The sequence below is a fragment of the Zalophus californianus genome, chromosome 6 (genome assembly GCF_009762305.2).
Source record: "Zalophus californianus isolate mZalCal1 chromosome 6, mZalCal1.pri.v2, whole genome shotgun sequence".
NCBI lineage: Eukaryota > Metazoa > Chordata > Mammalia > Carnivora > Otariidae > Zalophus > Zalophus californianus.
Genome location: NC_045600.1, coordinates 78,703,397 through 78,719,436, shown reverse-complemented (window position 1 = coordinate 78,719,436; position 16,040 = coordinate 78,703,397).

Genomic DNA, 16,040 nt, shown 5'->3' with positions numbered 1-16,040 from the left:
GATATGATGAAGGGATGGAATATGACTGTAAAGATGAAAATTATAAAAAATTTTTAAAAGGAATTGATAAGATAAGAAGTTGAAAAAAGAAGAGGATTTAAAAAAAAGAAAGAAAAAAATGAGGAGAGAATGTGATCAGGCAGGAGACTGGAACAAAGCCATACACTAGAGATTTAGGGTATATTTTGATCTGTTAGAAGAAACTGTATCTCAAAATTTTAAAGAGAGAACAACTTATATATATTTGCCAAAAATAAGGATAACTACTATGAAGGGATAGAATATGACTAAAAATGAAAAATAAAAATGTTTTTTTAAAAAAGGGATTGATAAGATGTTGGTTGAAAAGGGGAAAAAGAAAAATTCAAAAAAATTAACTTTGAAAGACTAAAGAATCATGGTAAAAAAACCCATGAATTCTATGTGCAATATTCTCCTAGCGCTGGAGTTCTCCCATTTTCATTTATTGGTAAACTTGGTCTTGGCTGGCTGTTCTTGCTGATCTTCTGGGGGAGGGGCCTGTTGCCGTGGTTCCCAACTGTCTTTGCCGAAGGCGGAATTGCCCCGCCCTTGTCGGTCTGGGCTAAGCAATCTGCTCGGGTTTGCTCTCAGGAGCTTTTGTTCCCTGCAACCTTTCAGTACAGCTTTGGAAACTCCGCCCTGGAGGAGCTGAGAACTCAGGCCCCCACTCCTCAGTGCACCCCCAGAGAAAAGCAGTCACTCCCGTCTCTCCGGTCTCTGGCCACACTCTGTGCTCACCTGGTCTGTGACTGAGCATTTCTATCTCTGGCATCCGACTCGGTGTGGAGTCTCCAAACCCAGCAGATCCCTGCGGTGCGCTCCCATGCCACTCCTCCCAGGGGAGGAAGGGGAGTCTCCCCAGATCTGCCGCTTGTTGGGTCCCTGCTGGAGGAGCAGTGGCCCGACTGTGTCACCAATCACAGTTTATGGCAACCCCGAGCTGAAAGCCTGCGCCTTGGCTCCGTCTCTGCAGCCAGCTTCCCCGCTCTGATACCTGGGAGCTCTGCCGCACTCAGGCACCCCCGGTCTTTCTGTGAACCCGAGGGTCCTGAGACCACACTGTCCCATGAGGGTTCCACCCCCTGCTTAGCCACTGGAGCGACATCCCTCAGCGGAGCCGACTTCTAAAAGTTCTGATTTTGTGCTCCGGGGCTCTAACACTTGCCAGAAGGAGCCGACGGAGGCCCCCTCCCCCGCCATCTATCCTCCCGAATATCGCCTCGGATTCACTTCTCCACACGTCCTACCTTCCAGAAAGTGGTTGCTTTTCTGTTCAGAGAGTTGTTGCTACTCTCTTCTTCGATCTCCTGTTGAATTCCTGGGACCAGATGAAATCCAGGTCTCCTACTCCTCTGCCATCCTGCTTTGCCCTCCCCCTTTTTTTTTATTTTTAAAATGAAAACCCAGGGGTACCTGGTGGCTCAATCAGTTAAGTGCCAGACTCTTTCTTGATTTCAGCTCAGGTCATGATCTGGAGGTTATTAAAATCAATCCCCATGTGGAGCTCCACGCTGGGCATGGAGCCTGTTTAAGATTCTCTCTCTCCCTCTTTCCCCCGCACTCTTCTCCCCCTCACATAATCTCTGTCTCAAAATGAATAAATTAAATAAATAAATGAAATAAAAATAAAATAGATTTGGCATAGAAATCATGTACTCATTTTTTAAATATTAAGGAAGAATATGTATCCAAAGATGACTAAAATATCTGTTCCATGTAAATTCCTTTCTTGAAATGGAAAGCTAGAGCGTTTACTTCTCACATAAATTTTACTAGGTGTTATTAAGTGCTCTCTGGCATGGCCAATGTTTTCATTGGAAATGGCTACCTTATTATAGAGTAGATGTTTTCAGGATAGCAGTGTCTATCAGAATGTTGTCTTTGGTCCAACTTTGGTATAGATATTCTTTGGAAAGTCTGCAGAAAAGATTTACTTTATAAAGAATATTTAGTTCCATAGAGATCTGCTATAAAATGTGTACTAGGATGTCTAATAATGCACCAATTCAAAACAATGAAATGTTAAGGAATGGTAAATAACTCTAATTATGTCTTGTGTTATTTCTGCAGTAGAGTATGGTACACATAATCTCTGAAAATCAATTGTGGTTTGAGATAAAGGACATGGATATTAGGATTTAAGGGGAGAAAGAAAAAATATTTAAGGGGAAAATCATTTAAGGGAAACTTTAATGAATAAATTCATACCATATTCTCAGTTTATGTTTTAAAAAATATTTAATATTCAGATACGTGTACATAACTGATTTGTGAAGACTGTAAAGTAAAAAAAAATAAAGGCTAACATGTTTATTTTTATTTTTTGTTAATTTCCATTTATCCTTGTTCTTTTACTGAACTTTCTCTTTATTGCTGAGAACCACCAGTCTCCCAGCTCTTCTCTGTTCTCCTGATCCATGATGATTCTCCTGACTTCATTTACTTGTCCATTTAGCCTGGATCTCTAGGTCAAACTTTAAAAATTGACACAGACAGGAACAAAAGAAAAGTTGCATAAATAATAGGTATCAGAATGGGGACTCAAAATCAAGCGCTCTTTGCTGCCAAGGCTTTTGTAACAGCTGCTACTATTACCATTTCCATCCTTAAAGCTACAATGTATTACAGGCTCTTCACAGATTAGAGCTGAATGTTCATTTTTATCTTTCTCCTAGAGCAGAATAAAACACCTGAAATAAACCAGGAAACAATGTATTTTAGAGTAAGGGGATGATATCATCTGTGTTTTATTTTAAATGCATAATTCGTTAAAATATTTTTAATGTTGACTAATAATCAAAATTCTGATTATACACACACACTTTTTTATCTACCTGGAAATTTATTAATACTATGAAATGAAAGCATTGGATGATAGAAAAAATTCATTTATGTAGCAATTGATTATGAGAAATAGAAAGAATAATATTCTTAGAATATTACTTAGTAATAAGCTTTAAAGGCTCAGTAAGTAAGCTTTTTAAAATATCAAACAGGAAGAAAAACAGGGGTACTGTATGATTTATATGGTTCAAAAATAATATAATGGTTGGATATTATCAAATTCAATTACTGGAAAGCAAAGCAAATAATTTTAGTATGAAATTTGATGGAAGGTACTATTTACCTTTCATTGGCTTATTTATTTCTCCATTTGATCCCATGGAACCAACTCATTTTTTTCTTCATTGTGTGTTATACAGACATTAAAGTCTTGAAAAAAAATTGGAATTCTTGACTATAAGCGGTAAGTTATGGTCTAATTCTTAAAGAGTATTAAGTCCCATATGCATTTCAGTGTATCTTATTTACAACAGGCTTTTACTAGTTTGTTTCCACGCTACTATTAACATTTAACATTTATAGATAAGCAAACATAATCAGAACACTAGAAACAGCATCTTTGACATGGCTCCTGAGCTTGTAAAATTTCATATAGTACTGCACATATAGGACTACCATGAAATAAGTAGTTGAAAATCTATGTAAAGTATGTGATTAATATAGAACAATTACTGATTCTTTTGATCCCAAGATTTTAATCCTATTTTTCCCTTCAAACTGTATTTATTTCTGGAATCATCTAGAGAATCATCTTAACCCTCTACTTTGTTTGAATAAATCCTACCTTACTATGTTCACCTGTGTGGGTGTGTTATAAAAAAGAAAGCTCCTTACAGATATTCTCAGAAAATATATCCATCTCTTTGAAGTATTCTTATTTGATTCATTTTATTATAATGATATAGAATTACATTTCAATGGTATTTCTTTTGAAAAGTTGGTTATAAGAGAAAAGTCCCAAGAAGATTCCAAAAAGTCTTATCATTCTGTCTCCAAAAAGATTTGCCTTTCCATCTAATCTAGATTTTCCACATCATCTTCTTCTGTCTCTATCACATATTCTGCACCATTGTTTTGCATATTTACATTCTCTCTCTGCTTTATATATGTATGTAAGTGTGTATATGTATTTGCTTGCTTTCTGACTCTCATTTCCATTAGACTGAGTGGCATGAAGGCATGGACTCTTTGATCTTACTCACTGCTGTGTTCTCAGCATCTTGTCTAGAGACTAGAATGTAAGGGAGGGATCTTTGTCTGCGTTGCTTGCTGCTATATCCCTAACACATAGAACCGTGAACGACATAAATTTTTTTGAAGATTGATTGATTGATTGATTGATTGATTTAAGAGAGAGAGAGAGAGAGAGAGAGAATGAGAGATAGAAAGCATGAGAGGGAAGAGGGTCAGAGGGAGAAGCCGACTCCCCGCTGAGCAGGGAGCCCGATGCGGGACTCCATCCCGGGACTCCAGGATCATGACCTGAGCCGAAGGCAGTCGCTTAACCAACTGAGCCACCCAGGCGCCCGACATAATTTTTTTTTTTTTTTTTTTTTTTTGTCAGAGTGATGAATATAGTAAGCACGTGGTGAATATTTCTTGAACGAATATATTAAATTATTCCTATGATTGAAGATTTTATTTCTGGACAGTGTTTTTAGGTATAGATTGCACCCAGATTTTGATTGTTCAGATAGTAGCAATATATTAGTTTTGCAAAGCAGTGCTGCAATCCTGTCCATCTTTATAGGCTTATATGCTTTTGCAAAGTATTGCATTCAGAATTCAGAAATTCTATTTGTTTTAGATACTTTATGTTCTGTAGAGGTAGAAGACTTTTCCAGAAGAAAACAGAGTTGTCCATTTTTCAGGGGAGGTTGTCTGTGGGCCTTGATTCATGAACTGAGTTTAAGAAAACTAACTATATCTAATACACCCTGCTTTCTGGTAAAAGGCAGCAGTTCACAAGCCATTATCTATTGTCCAATATCCTTGAGAAAATCTGAGGGAAAGAATGGGGAAAACAAGTCATAGCTCTTTCTAGACCTAGAGTTTCTATGTATTCACCTGGTATTTTCTGTATTCCCAGAAAGGTTATGGGCTGAGATGGTGGCATAATTATGACAATTCTCCTGTTTAACAATAAGAGTTTTCTGTGAGGAGGAACCTTTAATTATTTGGTGATGAAAGAAGATTTTCTAAGAATACACTCACAAATTTAGAGTTATACTTTTGTATTAATGCCAGGTAATAGATAAGAAACGTCACCATCATAAAATTAAAATTAATCAGTTCTTGGGGCACCTGGGTGGCTCAGTTGGTTACGTGTCTGCCTTGGGCTCGGTCATGATCCCAGGGGCCTGGGATTGAGCCCCTAGTCTGGGCTCCCTGCTCAGCAGGGAGTCTGCTTCTCCCTCTGCCCCTCCCTTGCTCATGCTCTCTCTCTCTCTCCCTCTCACTCAAATAAATAAATAAAATCTAAAAACAAATTAAAATTAATCAGTTGTTAAAATTATGCCCACGTGATCAACAATTTTTGCTTCTTTGTGTAAATAAGAAAATGGTTCAAAATAGTAATTTGGGGTAAAAAATATACTTCTGCCTCCCTTTTCCCTTGTTCTCCACTCTTTTAAGTCTTTTAAAAATACCTTATATTTCAACTTGAATGATTATTTTTCCCTGGTACTAGTGTGGAAGAGGAGGTGAATGACATGAAATGGGAATGGAGTGAAATGAATGAGAAAGGAGGAAAAATTAAATAAATTTCTCTCCCAAAAAAACCCCAGCCGAATAATTCCATTGTTTTCAATGGATTATGGGCTATCTGCCTGCTGAATCCCACCTTCCTCTGACTCCCCAGTTCACTCACACTCATGAACATTTTTTGAAGATAAAAGAAGAATGCATGCTGAATATATACCAAGTCAAGTTATGTTGATGTTTTCCTTTCTTCATTTCTGTAACTGATTTTGGCACCTTAATACAATGATGATAGCATGCAAATCTTTATACAATAACCTAGTTAGGATTCCTACAATAAATAATTCCCATATCCATCACTGTTAAAGCATCATTGCAAAGAGTAGAGTGTAGCAATGTGCCCTTATGTTTCTTATTTTCCAGATCAATCTGTTTTTCTTAATTTTAATTTATAATCAGCACAACTGAAGCTTCCTAATCATATCAGACATGCCAATCCTTTCAGAAGCAAATCTGATTTAACATCAAGGAGCCTGGCTTGTGTTCATGAAGGAGTTTTTCTCCCAGTGCTCTCCAGAAGTTTTTGTTGGTACTTAACACATTTACACAGCTGAAATTCAAACCAGTTTCCTAATACTTGGTGGACCAAAATCTCTCTCAGTTGAGCACAGCTGAGGGTGTGCCCAGGCAGGTGACACTAGAGTTTCTTATTTGTACTTTTGGTGGAGAGGAAGAAAAATAAATATACACACAAAAGGAAGTTGCTCTTGAAAAAGTCTGGAATAAAATAGAAGATGCTACTTTGAAGATGGAAATGTGTTTACCGTAAGCTGTAAAGAGATGTATAGGGAAGGATAGACTATAGGCTTTTCGTCCGATTTTGCTTTGCATCTCAGAACAGTTTAACCTAACAGATACCAATGATCCTATCTTAAGGGATACACAATTTTCCAAGAGGGGACTTTGGGTATTTTTAGTCTATAAAACAGATAGGGGATGAGCTTTCCTTGCTAGCTGCAAGCTGGAGCTTGTGTCAGGCTTCACTAGGCACACAAGGCTCTGATTTTGTATCATTAAAGACTCATTATCTCTTTTAACTTCTGTTGAAAGCATTCATCCATAGCTCTAGCTACTACTGAAACAATAGAGGCTCCTAGCTCAGAAATAATGCTTCCCCCAACCCCCAGCTTAAAGAGCCTTTAAAGGATGGATTGGCTACCACAATGCAGAAACAAAAAGCTACTGCCCAGGAAAATATGAAAGGTTATTTCTGTAAGGAACTTCAATTTTAAAGAGTGGAGGAAAATCATCTGATGTGAGTTTCTCAGAGCTGGGAATCTGAGTCTACCTGAATGTGAAATTCCTGTTGGGGAAATATTACATTTTCCAAAGGAGAATGGTATGCCTTACTTATGCTTTGTCTCAAAGAGAAAAATACTTTAATAAGAATGAAACAGCCTTGGTGTATTGATCTTGCCAATTTGTTTGGTATTAATATATATTTGGCAGGGAGCTAAACTCTCCATTGAATTCAACAGTGGATTCTATGAACAGTGATTTCTACATTTACCGGCTTTGTTTACACTTTCATTATACCTCTACTGCATTATCTGATGCCTTCATACAGTTTTCAATCTTATAGCCACTTTAATCTCCTCTTGCACTCAGCATATCTGAGTGAGTTTGTTGGCATAAGGGAATTTTGAAGGTTATATTACAGTACATGAATCAACAGAAAATGAAATGCACTGGAGACACGATCAGCCAGTTTTAATTCATTGCAGAAAGTTATAGATACCAAAATGCATTTAATGTAATCTGATCTCTTTATTCAGTCCTGAATTTATGAGCAATTCACCAGGAGTCAAATGACAACTTTGTTTTAAAAATAGTAGCCTATATCAAATGCCATTTTATTATATCTCTGACATATTTACATTTAAAGAGTAGGGAAAAGTGGAATCTTTGAACATAAATTTCTCTTTTCATGGAAAAGAAAAGCCTGAGAAAGATGCTACTTTTGTTCATTGAAACATTATTTGTCACTGTAACATAGGTCAGTTTGGAGATAACAGTTAAATAAATCCAGCTCATCAGTACAGCTGGTAAACAGATTAGAAGCCCCCTACGTTACTGAGCATTTCATTTTAAGGAGGAGGTGAGTAGCGTCATTATGCTCAGCTCTACAAAAAACATTTTATGTCAATAAGCCTGCTCTTTGCCTAAAATGATCAAATGTTCTTGGTTCAGGCGGGTCAACGAGAAGATAAGGACAGTGGCTTCCAGACAGTTTCCTAAGCAGCAACACAAATGGAGGTTAAACATCAGTCAATTATTATCTGGTTATAAGATGTGATCTTTCACTAGGGGTCCTAAGTCATTTTTGGTAATGCTGACCCCATCAAAATCATGTGTCTTACCTAGGAGGAGATGAGGTAACCCCTTCTCATTCATATTTGAGACATCTCTGTTCTCACATACCATAGCACTGACATTTAGGTTGAAGGGCAAATGTGGGAATACTACTTGCTATTTTTATTTCAACATACAAAATTTGTAATCTGTTCCCAAGCAAACAAAATTTTTTTGTGTCTCTGAAAGTTTCTTACTGTCCATATAGAAAAGCTATGCCATTTTATTAAGCCCAAAGAAATAAATTGTGTTTTTGCAACCAGTACACTGACAACATCTTAGCTTGTCAGATGTGGAAATTATTATTATGCAAACAATATATAGTGCTTACAGAGAAGAGAAGATAAATGTATTTTATATATTATGCTTATATGAGTTATAAATATAATTATATAAATAACATGCTTTTATTAAGTATGTGAATTAAAATTTTAGGCCACACCACAAATTTTATATAATAACAATAGCTTTTGGATGGTGGTCATTTTAAGGGATTGTTTTAATAGATCAATTTTATAACTAGAACTAAATTCTGCATTACTTCAGAATTTTGACATTCATAGTAAACATTTTCCTAACAAGAGCCAAATGGCTAGTTCTTATTTAATAGATGTAAATTTCCATTCCAAGAATGTTCCAAACCCAAAATGCACTGCTTTCAAATACTTTTATTTAGTTAGTTCATCTTACTCTGGAAAATAATGAAATGGTACTACAAGTCCTTTATATTTCCTTTAAAAGTAGATCATAGGGTTGGGAGAAGAGAAAAAAGAGTTAAAGTATTGGAGGGGGAAGAATTTATTTTTAGACTCAATGGCCAGATGCCCTAAACTTTTTGGTTCACAGAAATCAGGAGTCAAAATGATTTATTAGAATCCATCCAAACAGGCCTATACCCCTAGAGGCAAAGCTTGATCCAATCCAGTTTAAATGAAGAAAAAGGGTTTCATCATTTCCCTTAAAGGGGTGACTTTTCCAGCGTCCAACCAACTGTGTTAGAAAATACTTCTTTTTTTTTTTTAAAGATTTTATTTATTTATTTGAGAGAGCAAGAATGAGAGAGAGAGAGCACATGAGAGGGGGAGGGTCAGAGGGAGAAGCAGACTCCCTGCTGAGCAGGGAGCCTGATGCGGGACTCGATTCTAGGACTCCAGGATCATGACCTGAGCCCAAGGCGGTTGCTGAACCAACTGAGCAACCCAGGCGCCCAGAAAATACTTCTTAATACACAGCCCAAGTATTTCCTCACTCGATTTCATCCAATTGCTCCATTTCTTGTGTGTTCCCTTCAAAAACCGGTTGACTAGTCATACCCTCCCTCAGTTTCCATCCATTCGAGCTACATTTAGTTCTTTGTGTTTTCATTATGGTTCAATTCCTCTAATCAAGGGTATTATTTATTTTTTTCTCATTTTTAACTTTTATTTTTGTTGTTTTGGTAAATCTGTGATGGTGTTTTAATTATGTTCTTTAAATGATGTGAAGAAAGAGGTTTTCTAGCTTATAAACACTGAATCTCTGCTAATGTAGCCCAACTTGTGATGTCCAGGAAAATCATATGCCAAAACTTTTCAGAATTAATAATTTGTTGCATCTCTTCCTTTTGAATATCCATATACTTTGAATTTTTCAGGATAAATCTCAAGTGATCTCTATTCCCTCTACTGTGTAACTTTTCTTGGTTATGCCAGGTTTGCCAAATAGAATGAGAATTTTATATTGTTCATCTCTGTTCCTCTGAGCTGTCTTTTGTAATCTTAGTAACCATTTCAACTGTATTTAAGTTATAAAAGTGAACATTGAAAAATATACACTTAAGAGAAAAATAGAAGCATTACACCATCTTTGGGTATACAATCTTAAAATAAAAATCATAAATGACTTAAATTGTCATTATCTTGTACTCGTGGAATCATAGAATCTTGAGATGAAGTGGCAAAAACATTTAACTTCAATGTTGATTTTCTTTTATTTCCAGGCAAAAAGAATGCTGGTCCATAAATGCTTGTGCTGTTGGAATAAAGTGAGTGAAAACAGGTAAGTTTTGTGATGAGGAACCATGAGGATGTAGCAGTTTGGAGGAGGATATGCCCTTCACTTAGGAATGAGGACTTAGAACATAGGAATCAGTCTTTGTGGAGGACAAGGGTCTCTGTGGTCCACTTACACCATCCCAAAACTCAAATCAACAATCTCCCATCCCCTCTATATCTTTCATTTTTTCCTCCTTCTCAGCTGCATCTTCTCCAAAGTTATCTTTACAGTTGGCTTTTAAGGGAGTAAGATTTTATCCATGCAAGCAAAGTTCAAATTTTAACAAGATCTTACAGATAAAAAGACTTCACGGTTTCAGGTGTGCAGAAGACACTTTTAAACAAGATGTTATTTGCATAGGTCATTCCAAGGTTCTTAGGGGTAGAGTCAATTCACCTAACCCATCCACATGGCAGTTGTCTTCCAAATGTTCAAAATCATCAGATATAATTGGAAAATATTTTGTAATTGTCAGAAATGTGATAGAACTGATCTAACTACATGAAACCAGTCATGCAAATTGGCAAGTATCACCAAGGATTCTCTGATTCCCCAACAGTGCTAACACGGAAATATTTTCATCTTGGTAGAAAATAGTAGCAAGGAAAAACCTATGAGGATCAACTTTTTTAAAGACCAGTCATTATCTTGTCCTGATAACTTGGGCCTTCTCCAGTTTTTGTTTTGTTATATGTCCGTAGTATGCTATCTAGGGCATCCCTTAGATTTGCCACATGGCAGTCATTTATGTTTCTTCTTGAAAACCATGGGTCTGCTCACCAGAGTGAATGCTATGAGCAATGATGCTTTCTGTGGGAACAAATGAAGCAACAGTTAATGGAGGACAATCATAAAATAATAAACATACAAATGTTAATCCAACCCGTGGTCCTCAAACCACACTCTGAAGTTTGGTTTTGCCATTGGTCAGTAATTAGATACATTCAACCATTGTTCCATTCTGTGGATATTAATTCAAGTAGTGATAACTCTTTTGCATTGGAAAATTTACTGTCTGATTCTGTTGCCCGTGCTATCTCAGGGTGCACAAAGAAAAGAAAACACTGACAGAGAGTCAAAATAGAAAATAAAAGCTCCGATGTTGAGGCGGAAGGTTGTGGGGCAGTGGTGTGGAAAGGAAAGCTGTATACAAAATGATGCCTGTTAATTCATATAGCAACTGCATTCATCCATTCGAGGTAATGCAAATGCATGATAAAAGTAAAATGACCAAATCCAATTATATGCATCAATTCTATCTTCTTGAGCAATTATCACTCTTTCGTAAACTGCAATTTTGGCCACTTGTGTGTACAAACCCTTAATTGTCAGTAATTCTCTAGTTTTCCAGCATTTTGTAATGAGATATTTAACACACAACACGGCTGCTGCCAGCTATTTACATTGTAGAATTGAATTACTAGACATACAAAAATCATGGGAAGCAGCCACTTGGAGCATTCTTAAGTATTTTGCTCTTTTAGTTGATATTTAAATCAGAAAATTATTGACAGAACCAATGGTAATCTTAAGGGTCTGGGCCATGGCTACTATTTTCCTTTCCATGTCAAAATCTCATCAAGAATTATGGAGAGCTCTTTCCTTTATTAAATGATACCAGTATAGACAAGGAAAATCATGACCACTTCTGTCATGGTCATAGTCTCCATTTTCTCAGAAATATCATTTTAAATAAATAGCAGGAATAGAAACTAGTCATAATGTACAAATAGTTCAAAAAATGACCGTGGTGACCTCCTTTGGACTATGGTCTTGAATGAAGTTTTCCATTTAGTCAAGTCATTAGGCTGGTGACATTATTCAGGAGTTCCTAATGTCATGGAGAATCCAAGATGGGTGTGGTTGGGAAGACTCCCTAGATTTCTTCACTCTTTCTTTAAAAAGTAAGCCACTGGAAACCTTAAATGCATGTTACTAAGTGAAAAAAGCCAATCTAAAAATGTTACATACTATATGACTCCAATCATATGACATTAAGGAAAAGACAAAATTATGGAGACAAAAAAAGATCAGTGGTGAGGTGCCTGGGTGACTCAGTCGGTTAAGCCTCTGACCCTTGATTCCAGCTTAGGTCATGATCCCAGCGTCGTGAGATCGAGTCCCATGTGGGTTCCATGCTCATCAGGGAGTCTGCTGGAGATTCTCTCTCTCCCTCTGCTCTTCCCCCTGTTCTCTCTCTCTCTCTCTCTCTCTCAAATAAATAAATTAATTAAAAAAAAAGATCAGCAATTGCTAGAGATGGGGATGGCAGGGGAGAAATGAACAGGCAGAGCACAGAGGATTTTTGTGGGAGTGAAATGCACTGTGTGACATCATAATGATGGATATGTATCATTATACCTTTGTTCAAACCCATAGAATGTGCAATACCAGGAGTGAACTCTAAGGTAAACTATGGATTTTGGGTGATTATGATGTACCAGCGTAGGCTTATCTTTGGTAAAACAAACAAAAAAAGTGTACCATTCTGGGAAGTGGATGCTGCTATTGGGGATGCTATGCATGTCTAAGGGCAGAAAGTTCTGTACCTGCCTCTTAATTTTGTTGTAAACTTATACTACTCCTAAAAAAAAGTCTTAAAAAAATAAAAAAAGAGGCTATTGCACTGGCTCTTCTCAAAGATGCCTCATAGGTGTCCAAGAGGGGCCTTTAGTGATACTTTAGTTTTTTAGTAAAAGTGATGCTGATGGCTAAGGAAAGAGAGCCGGCCCTGGACTCACTAATTATGCAATTCATGTACACTGCCTGGGGTTGGAGCTTTGCATCTATCCAATGAAGACATTGAATTAGATTTGTAAAATACCTTCAAATCCCAAGTTTTTTTTGACTGCCAGTGATCTGTAAGTTGTATATTTTCCCAAGCATTTCTTTGCTCGTTGTTATTTGATGCTATTTTTTTTTTATAGCATCTTTACTGTTTGTTTTTGTTTTTGTTTTGATTGCCTGAGCTTGTGTTGGTTGCTGTTTTTAAAAAAAAGTCTAGGGGTGTCTGGCTGGCTCAGTCAGTGGATCATGTGACTTTTGATCTGGGGGTTGTGAATTTGAGCCCCACATTGGGTGTAAAGATTACTTAAAAAAATAAAATCTTGGGCGCCTGGGTGGCTCAGTTGGTTAAGCGACTGCCTTCGGCTCAGGTCATGATCCTGGAGTCCCTGGATCGAGTCCTGCATCGGGCTCCCTGCTCGGCAGGGAGTCTGCTTCTCCCTCTGACCCTCCCCCCATCTCATGTGCTTTCTCTCTCATTCTCTCTGTCTCTCAAATAAATAAATAAAATCTTGAAAAAAAAAATAAAAAAATAAAAAAATAAAATCTTAAAAAATAGTCTGAATATGAGCTATTTTGGAATGAGTAGTTTCTTCTCTTATTTCTTTTATTATTTGAACCACCCTTTTCTCCCATTATTTTTGGACTGCTGAAATGAAAACACTTTAAAAAAAACTTGTTTCCTGACCTCTCCCCATTTGGAATGCCTTACTTTTGAGTCTGATTTCATTTGCCAGTTTTCATGTTTCATTAAGTCCACGGACATCCCAAGAGGATCTTTCAGAAACCAGTACTCTACCCACCTTATCGTTTTGCATTTTCTTCATTGCATATTCATCAAAGCTTAGGTTCTCCATTGAGGTTTGGAATCTCTTCTAAATAATCTTGCAATTTATATTTATTTTTTAGTTCTAATTAGCATTTGATTTAGTTCATTTCTGTCTGGATATCCATTATCTTATGTCCAAAGCTAAATGTCTTACCTTCCCATCCCAACATGTTCCTGTACCCTCTTCCCTCTCTTAGGAATTCTTAATCTCAGGAAAGAAACTGAGTGTTACTGGAGTGGTTGGGGGGTGGGAGGGATGGGGTGGCTGGGTGATGGACATTGGGGAGGGTATGTGCTACGGTGAGCGCTGTGAATTGTGCAAGACTGTTGAATCACAGATCTGTACTTCTGAAACAAATAATGCAACATATTTTAAGAAAAAAGAAAAAGAAGAAGATAACAGGAGAGGAAGAAAAGGGGAGTATGTCAGAGGGGGAGACGAACCATGAGAGATGATGGACTCTGAAAAACAAACTGAGGGTTCTAGAGGGGAGGGGTTAGGGGGATGGGTTAGCCTGGTGATGGGTATTGAGGAGGGCACGTTCTGCATGGAGCACTGGGTGTTATGAACAAACAATGAATCATGGAACACTGCACCAAAAACTAATGATGTAATATATGGTGATTAACATAACAATAAAAAATTAAAAAAAAAAAAAAAAAAAAAAAAAAAAGAATGTCATTATCTACTACATCTTCACTGCTGGAAACATTGGCCATCCTCAGCCTCTTCATCTTTCTTATTCCTCATCCAGGAGGTCACCATTCTCATTGTCATAGCCTCACTTTATACATCCCATTCCATTTTAGATCCTACCATCGTTTCTGGAAAAACAGTCTTTATAAAGTAAAACTATGTGAGGGGTGTTCCCAAAGATTGAGGATGCTTGCAAGAAGGGAGATTGGAGTCTTGTTTCTCAGTTAGTCATTTGTCTGGGCAGCTGGCTTGGTCATTTGCCCTGCATCTACATGGGCAGGACAAAAGTAAGTAGGGAGAGGTGACAGAGCAAGGGCACAGAAGCAAGGCAGCCTCTATCAGATGCAAAACTGTATGAGTTCCCTATAAGTCACTGGGCATCGCAGAAGACTGGAGGCTGGACAGAGGGACTTAGAAAGAGGTTGTGTGGTATTCTGATGGGAGCGGGAGCTGGAAGATTGGGAAGAGGGTGATGCCTGCACATAGAGATTACACAACAGCCAGAAGAACAGAGATAGGCAGTCCAGGCAGATGGCTATAGAATTAGGCCTGGAAAATGGAGGGTGCAGTATATGCCCCAGAACAGATGACAAGTATTTTACAGCCTCCACAATTAGATCTGGGAGGGGAAAGAAAAAGGAAGGACAACTTTCTCTTTCCTTCTTTAGGTCCCTACAGCCACAAAGCTGGCCTAAACTGGATAAATAACTATCTCCAAATGTGATGGAGGGGCGCCAGGGTGGCTCAATTGGTTGAGTGTCAGACTCTTGATTTCAGCTCAGGTCATGATCCTAAGATCATTTGATGGAGCCCCGGGTCAGGCTCCACACTTAGCACAGAGTCTGCTTGAGATTCTCTCTCCCTCTCCCTCCCCCGCCCTCACTCACTCTTTCTCTATATCTAAATACATAAATAAATAATCTTAAAAAATAAATAAATGTGATGGAAAAATAAGTTTTAAAGTGGATAACAATTGAAAGTGAAAAATTGTAACTTTAGTAACTACAAGTGCTTAAGAGATTTTGAGATCTGCCCAAGACATGATATAGCATATACAAAACAGGGAGATTTGACACAGTGCAAGGGGCAATGGGCTTAAGGAAGAAAAGTGTATCATGTCATCAGCCACCCATCTGAGACAACAATTCAATAAACCACTTAGCTATTACCATATTGCATGGCACTTTTCTATTTATTATGTCTATTTCCCCTCTTAGGGCATCTGTATTCCTAGTACCTTGCATTTCATACATGCTCGAAGATATTTGTTAATGAATGATGGAATACATACATGAACAAATCAGTGTTCAAAGCAGTGCACAAATGTACATATGAGGCACTCAAAAAGGAGAAGAGTTAGGCAAAAAGAATAATCTGCATTCCTAAGGTAACAGGTGCTCTGTAAGTACTGAAACATGCATATTCCTCACTAAAAATGAAATTCACAATAAGCTGCCTGTCTATACTCCACCCTACTCTCCTCATCCTGGCCTCTCACTCTTTTAATCTAAATTCTTCTGTCCCTGCATACAGCATATGATTGCTATTGCGCTTTTGAACGCCCCTTGTGTTTCTTGTTCATAGGCTATTGACTAGCTAGTTCTAGATGTTAACTACTGTTTAGTTACTGTGAGGATGATTATGCAAAACTTTGAATTAAAACAGGCCAATGTTTCTTTCTGGGCCAATATTTTCCCCATCCACAGTTCTTCCATGCAA